This window comes from Asterias rubens, chromosome 6 (assembly GCF_902459465.1).
Source record: "Asterias rubens chromosome 6, eAstRub1.3, whole genome shotgun sequence".
In the NCBI taxonomy this organism is placed as follows: domain Eukaryota; kingdom Metazoa; phylum Echinodermata; class Asteroidea; order Forcipulatida; family Asteriidae; genus Asterias; species Asterias rubens.
Window position 1 is genome coordinate 6224488 of NC_047067.1, and position 8618 is coordinate 6233105.

Here is an 8618-nt window from a genome sequence, read left to right on the forward strand (position 1 = left end):
CTACTTTGGGTACTGTAGCAATCAATATCAAGTGATGAAATCATTGACTGATGAGGTAATGGTTGTTCCCCATATAGTTGTGTGCGCCTTAGTGATTACCAATACTGTTGTGTTTACATGATTCTACTTTGGTATAAACTCTTAACTACCAATCACTCTATTGATAAACATGTTGACTGGAATCTGGAATCATTGGAGTTAAAAATAAATAGCCAAATGTCACTGAGAATGATTGACAGGACAAAGGGGATGAAGAAAAAACAGGAAGTTTTGTCGGAAGTTGACAAGTTTGAGAGGAGCTGGATTCCTCCATGGTATGGGACACCTGTGTTTATTTTGTTTTGCTCTGATTTCACCATTCAGTTAAGTTTAGTAAAAACCACGGAATGCATTATGGCACAACAACACATTCTACTATATGTATATTGTACAGGTCAGAAAAAGAAGAGATTCAATGGCATTTCAGATAAATTGCAAGGCATAACTGTCAGTAATTGATCCTTCTATAGCATAGCAAGAGTTACTCAAGAGAGTCAGTTGCTACTAAAAAAATGTCATTTGCTGCTCAATATTAGCATTAAATTTGCATAAAACCTGTTCAGTATACATGTATAAAATGGCCTAAATATTTTGCTTTGTAGAGCCTACAATTAATGTAGAGCCTACAGCCATAATTACAAAATACAATAATCACTGCTGTTCAATGTGCCGTGTTGCTGTGTTACAATTATGATTGTTTACTGTAAATAAACATATGCTCAAAATTTATGCCAATGAAACCATCCTATTGAAACATCTGTATCCAATATTTAGCACACAGTAGGAGTACAGTTGTAGCATCAGTCCATCACATGTTCCACATGAACGCCGATCGACCCAACAGAGAGGACAATTAAATTTGTTTCTAAAAAAAAAAGCATTAATTTGTAAAGACAAACACCAACCCACTCCCCAGTTCCCTTACTCCACCCAGGACCAAAATCAATAGTACAATTCATATCACTACCAGCAGGTGTCATCATTGCTATGGCAACCAAAGTGAAATCGTTGGAGCGGATGCGATCACGAGATGCGACCATTCATCTGTGCCAAACGCTGTTGGAGGGAGTCCGGGCATGATGGGTGTGGTGATAGTAATAATACGCACTTTCACAAGTGACATGTCTGCGGTTTTTATTAGGTGACTGCATGTAGGCGTTATTTTTTTACTACACTATTTTTTTACTACACTAATTTAAAACCAAAATGAAATTAAAAATTAATTAATGGATTTATTGATTTTAACTTTAGGTTTGAACATGTGAGCACATGCTCTCTTGTAGTAATGTTGAAACTCTAGGCAACAAAAGAAGGATTTCTGCAGGGAAAAGTTCTCCATCATACATGTATGTCAAACTTGGTTCAGGTAGTGTGTAAAGTGTTTTCATTTCCACCCTGGGACTGAAAAACAACTGGTACTTTTTAAACATTTTGCAAAGCTTCTATTTGAGAAACGTAGTTTCTTCAGAAAACAAAAGATCTGAATACATTTTGTATTATTTTTCCATCCATTATCAAAGGATACATAAAACAAGGGTTCCAGTGTGTGCATTGTAACCTTTGTTGTATCTTATCAACTTAAACCAAGGACGGTCACCAAGAGGTACGAATGTAAACACTCTTGTTTGTATTAAAATCTAACCATTGAGCTGTGTATGCTCACACAAAGACCATACAGCAAAAAATATGCATACAATGGTCTTGCTCAAGAAAAGACCCACAAGCTTTCCACCAATGACAGCACTCATACTAGGTGGTTTCTACTTCCCATACCATAGGCGTATCAATTAGCATAGTTTGTTGTCACAATATGAAACACTAACCACTTGAAACCCCCCAGACAAACCTGGTATTGGAAGTGTATAATGCTAACATTTCAGCCAATAAAGTCAACCACAGAATGTCATCCATTCAGCTGGTAAAAATATCATAATGAAAAAGGTCAAACCAGTTTGGCCACACAAAAAAATACACAAAGATAATGAATATTCAGTGTTCTGGCATAGGCCTCAAACCAATCAAGTCTGCCATATAGCATACACACACCCTTTCAGCCAATGGGCACTGATTTATGATTTTGCCTGGCTAACATAAGATGAATATTCAGTGTTGTGGTGTACTACTGAACAGCCAATAAATTGGAGGAGCCAGAAGTCTGAGGCTGCAAGCAAAGGAGCTTCTGCAAAACAAATCATGCATGAATATAGTGCAGCCTGGCTTAATAGTGAATTCAGCTCCCTAACCTGTTCTGTACAATCCTTAGTAAAGCCCTAAGTGAAAAGGGGCAATAAAGTGAAGTGTATCATTCGCCTCAGATGAACAGTTCCTTTACAATCTGCTCATATTTACACATTAAACAAAAAGAAGAAAATGCATTGCTGGCCTGCAGGCAACGTAATACAACCAAATGAAATGATACTAACGAAGTTTATGCTGTAAAACAAAACTTCTTACAGTTAAAAAGAGGCATGAACGCAAAGATAAGAACAAGATTAGGCCACCTTAAAAAAAAAATCAGAGAGCTGGGTTAAAAACTTTACAACCATGGAGGTTTCTACCTCCATGGTACAACACAACTGTTCAAATCCTATATTCTTGTATTTTAAATAAACCTCAGCTCAGTGCAAAACTTATCTTCCAACAAACACCTGTGCAAACTGTGGTTTCAATCAACTTCTACACTTGGGAATTACACTCCTTCCTCAAGCCACAGGTAAACTTGTTTTTCCAAAACTTAACTTATTATGTTCTACTTGCCCAACCAAATACATCACCAAGGCACTTGGTCTAGTCATATGTCAACACTTACTCTTACGTTGTAGCTTTTACAAAAACCAAAAGACATTCATTTGAATGACACACAGGCTCATTACTCTAGATCCGAATAAATGCAGTACCTGGATAAAAAAACACATATTATGGTAACCCAGGTTCTTTTTACCTGAAATGTGACTCTTAAAGCAGTTTTCTGAGAGCTGCAAAATATTTCACTAAATTTAACTCATTGTTTTTTTCACCCATTCATTTTATTTGCCGCACTTTTGCTGGCAAAAAAGTGATGTTTAGCGCAGGCCTTAAATAGTCAAACTCTGAATGTGTTTGATGGCAAACAAAATGTGAAATTATTATAATTTCTTTTTTTTTCAAAAGAGTGCTTTCCGCGATTACTTTCTGTTTCTCATTTAAAAACATTGAAAATACATCTTGCAAATCCAAGCTCATGATTTCTCCATGGTCTCACAATACATGTATCTACTGCAACTTCTCGACACTCACAACAGCTCTTCCTACTACCAACACACAGTCTCTTCTTTCTTTCTCCATGGCATGCTTCTAATCAACATGTTTGCCAGGCTTCGGTTTCTCTACACCAAGATACCGACGTCTACACTATACATTTAGTAGGATGTACATGTACATAGTACAATATGCAAGCATGGAGCAATACGATGCAAGTCTGTCACAAGAGAACACAAATGTTTCAGAAAGACTAAAAAAAAGCGAAACACAGGAATGATATTACCATTGTCGGACTTCCGAAGCATCTGAAACATGACCCGCTGTCATCATCAAGATACAGGAAAAAAATGCTCGGGACCAGGATGGCAGCATGGACATTTTGACTCCCACCTGAACTCACACCGTTTCCACAGAGACACTTAGACGAGAAGCACTGACGCTCGCAATCTTGCTTGATTTATTTGCTTGTGCCATCTCGTTACAACCACCCCCCCCCCCCCCACACAATTCCGACCCCTGTCAGCCGTTCAATTTTTATCGCCAAAGGCCAGGCCAGCACTTCTGCTGTGTAAGATTATTTTCACGGAAAGACGTCTGGGAACGTGTACAGTAGTTTTTATGAAGACCGGGGGCAGCGATTCCGACAGAGCACGATGTAAAGAGATTTTGAAATTAGATTTCGAGTGGATTTTCAATTCACACCGATTCGTAAATTTTCTGGCAGGTCTGGTGAAATGTAATTTTTTTTAATGCAAGGTGGGTTGATCGAGGAGCATAACAAACTTGGGTTTGGTTGCTTTGATTAAATTTTGTAAAACATCCTTGGTAAAATACTGATGAGTAGAGATTTAATAAGTTCTGCTATTTTTGTTTTAAAAGAATTACAAATTATAACTTTAGGAAATTTTTCATGAATTAAAAGTCAGTTACAATAAATAAAATTGCCTCCCAGGTTCACATTTACTTCATCGATAAATATGAAATTTCAGTATTTTATTGTTGCATTGTGTTTTGTTTGACCGTTATATTTTGACATCATACACACGTAAATTCTTCTGCTGACATATATTATTGATACAAAACACCAAAACAAGACGGTGTTTACTTCTGATATTTTCGTCCCTTACTATGGCGATAATGCAATCATCCACTAATAATATTATGCCTATTGTAATTAAATGCGTAGTTACATGTACATTTTCTCTAATGGATGGTAGATAGCACAGCGCTTGCCAGGCTCATGTGACGTCAATGGCCAACGACCACAGATGGATCCTGGACACTACAAAATTATACTCTGTTTCTCCTCAATACATTGGTGGGCAAACTACAATTCGTAATGGGTTGCAAACAATTATGCAAGGTGTGACAACAGAGAGAGGTTTGACTATGTTTTTTAAAATCCCAATATGTCAATCTCTAGATATTTTATATGCAATTTCCATTTCTACCTCCATGGTTCCATAAACATTGAAGTATGTCACCCATTTGGAAGTAAGATCATCATTTCCATTGTAGATTGCAGGCATATGTACACATATATAGCGTAGGCCTAAACTGTTGTGTACATGTGATGAGATAAAAATTCAAATATTATTCTTACAACGTGTATGTTAATTATTTTCTCGCTTTGATAAATAGTTTGATGCACTGAAACAAACAACACAGAGAAATTTGCAATCACCAGCCATCTCTGTTGAACAATCAACAAAAAAGAAAAATGTGTACAATAAAACAATAATTAAACCATTATTTCTAGCAGAAACCTACATTACAACATCTTCAGGTGAGTATGCAGGATACTATGGTAGTCTTATCCTGACAAACATCATTTATTATCCATCTGGTGTGACGTGTGACAGGTCAGAGAGAGGAGGGATCTACACCTTGTAAACAACAACGTGCATACTTTATACATTTGACTTTTTTCATAAATATTATTTATGAAACTAAATGTAAGTACGTCAAATGCTGTTCTAGAGGTTGGAAATGAATGGGTTTTCACCTTTCAAACCAATTAAGCATTAATATATTAGTTTGCTGAAGATGATGCCTGCTGCACTTGCAGGGTGTTTTCCCACAGAACTAAGTACACAAATGGCAAATCAATGAGGGAAATTTGAATTTAATTTCCACTTGAACATTTTTTTTCCAGAGGGCACTTCTATTATAAAATCAAGGCTAAGACTAGGGGGCTAAGACTAGTGTAATTCCAGGACTGTTTACATTTACAATTGAAACAAAAAAACATGTGAATTATTTGTTGGTAATAATATCAACTCCTCCTGAGCAGAGTACAAACACAAATAAGAAACGTTATTTTGGCTCTTATAAGCAGGTAATAGCCTGACAGAACAAAATTGTATTTTAAACAATTCAAATGTTTGTGTAATTCCAGGACGTGTTACGATGATACTAATTGAAAAGAAAATCATGTAAATTATTTGTTGACTTAATACTCCACCCCTCCTGAACAGAGCACAGACACAAAAAACAAAATGTTATTTTGGCTCAAAACAAAATTGTAAATAACGGTTCAAAATCATCTTTTCACATTTTCCATTTCATGAAATGCATTGTGAGTGACCCGGACCAGGTTTGCATTGAATGTCGCCCATGATGAACGATACCAGGGCTTCCTTAAGATTTGCAGAGAAGATGGATTTTCTTGGCTTTTAGTGACCTGGGGGTTTTGGCTATGCTAATTAAATTTAGAGTACGCTGGCTGGCAGGTCATGCACACGATGTAGATCAATATGGCCTGTGGCATTTAAGCCAAGAGAAATGGATTGAATTGGTGCTGACAATTTTAGTTGTTATTTTTTTCAGACTGAGACATTTCATCATGAATTATTAAATAATGTGATGGTGAAGAAATTTTCTTTACAATTCTAGAGAATAGAAAATTCAAGGAAAACATCTACACTTGTGATGAACAAAAAGGCAATTTAAAGGCAGTGGACACTATTGGTAATTACTCAAAATAATTATTAGCATAAAACCTTTCTTGGTGACGAGTAATGGGGTGAGGTTGATGGTATAAAACATTGTGAGAAATGGCTCCCTCTGAAGAGCCATAGTTTTGGAGGAAGAAGTAATTTTCCACGAACTAGATTTCGAGACCTCAGATTTAGAAGTTGAGGTCTCGAAATCAACCATCTAAACGCACACAACTTTGTGTGTCAAGGGTGTTTTTTTCTTTCATTATTATCTCGCAAGTTAGATGACCGATTGAGCTCAAATTTTCACAGGTTTGTTATTTTATGCATATGTTGAGATACACCAACTGTGAAGGCTAGTCTTTGACAATTACCAATAGTGTCCACTGCCTTTGAAACAATTAAAGAAGTCATTCAGAATGTATACAAAGACTGTCAAATTGTAATCATTTAGACATTACGTTCTTGGTGTAAGAAAAACAGCAGACGGCACCAACCGTTGGAGCAACTCATTTACCACTACATACTTTCAAATTTACTTTGTTATTTATGGGTGACAGAAAACACTGTCGACAATCGACATCGTCTTTTATTGAGATAGGCATATTATTGCAGATGATACTTCCTGAAGAAACAAGAGACATTGCCTTGGTTGGAATTGGTGCCTCTTCTACTTTTATGGGGTTAGGGAAAATATAACTTTCATTGTAAATAACACAAAACCTGCACTGTACTGCCGGTCATTCACATCCCTAAAACAAAGCAACAGCCACTTGTTTATTGTATAGGCCTACAATTTGTTTTTTAGTAAACAAACAACATTTAGCAGGACAAAGTCTAACCAATTTTGTCACATTATGTCAAACTCTATCTAGAGTATTCTGTTATGTAAATCTGGCTATGTACCAGTAAGTAAGTTAATCATGGAGAGAGTAAAATAAACAATGGTTGCAAGTTGGAATTAAAGATATTGTTATGCCCATTTGGCATGGCACCATCATGACTCCCGCCCCCCCAAAAAAAATAAAAAAAAAATAAAAAAAAAATAAAGTAAAATAATAATAGAGAAAACCAAAACTTGCAATTGTTAGCATTTTGCAATTGGATACATTGTACTACATCTGATCTGTGATTAGTCCGTCATAGTTAACCCTAGTTAACCATGCAGGAAGGAAAATAAACCATGTCCAGTTTATCAACATACGGTTGTCGATTCACACAGTCTCGGTCACACTGAAATTATCATGAACCAAAAGGGTTCAACAATATATATGTCACAATTTTAATATGGTCAAAGACATTTTTTGAAGATGTGGTCAGTTTCAATTCCGCTGGAAAATTTCTAAACAGGCCCTGCCGCCCCCTGTCACTACTATACTTTTCATCCATTTTTTTTAACTAACACTGACCATTGACAGCACAGGAATAACTAATTTGAGTTAGGATAATAATTAATTTCATAATGCTCCATTGTTTCACAATTATTTCGGCGAGTTTTACCAATGTCAGTGTTGTGCACTGACTGAAGATTTTTTAATTTTTTATGTGCATTCCTTGAACTTGTTATTATTCTGCCAAAATGTTAATAATTCAAGTTGAAAACGATAAATAATCCACACCAACTCAGTGTCATAATCATACAATAGACTACTCGGACAAACCATATAGAGTAAGGACACTAAACACAAAGTGGCATTTAATTTAATGTAGAATTTCTACCTCCATGAAGTGAACCAACCAACCCTGCTGGCACAGGCGACGTGTATTACATATTATTATTGTGTGTGAAATGTGTATCTGTACACGTTTACTATATAATATTATTAGAAATTCTATTAGAATGCAAAACAGTACAGTGCTATGTACATGTACATAACCCGTGTGGCTGTGCTTGCTACACAGGTATGTACGTACGACAACATTTTGACAGCTCCTAAAATAAAATGACAGCCAAATTTGACCGAGATTTTCGAAAGAAGTTGTAGTCGACATTAACAACATAAACACACATTATTAATAAGAAAATTTGTAATTACAAAACTTACCAGAAGGCATCAATTTCGGTCGGGGCAAGCCCCCACTAAACAGAAAATAAAAATCCCAAATCCTCGGATTGACGACATGTTTTTTCCGATCAGCCGAATGAGCTCGACCGCAGAGTTCACCATTGATTTTGATAAAACCTACTCCTCGGCATTGGCTGTTGAAACATACCTTGCTTCTCCCTCTGGTAATTGGTTTTGAGAACTAAAAATTTAGATTTTGTAAAATAAGACACTGCTTTAAACAAAACAAAAAGCAAATAGGCATTATTTGTAGCTAAATTAGGCCTCGCAGTATTACAGTTTATAAAATACAGCCTCTAGAATAGATAAATTTGATATTACAATTCTTTCAGCA

At 36.0% G+C, this 8618-nt stretch overlaps 1 protein-coding gene across 1 annotated transcript in view; it reads right to left on the reverse strand.

The window, feature by feature from the left end:
• LOC117291686 (mitogen-activated protein kinase kinase kinase 13-B-like) overlaps positions 1 to 8360 on the reverse strand; it is a 35381-nt gene extending 27021 nt beyond the window's left edge. The window contains exon 1 of the mRNA XM_033773532.1: positions 8264 to 8360. The gene's annotated coding sequence lies outside the window, so the exon portion shown is untranslated. The remainder of the gene's footprint in view (positions 1 to 8263) is intronic.
• Positions 8361 to 8618: the final 258 nt, after the last annotated feature.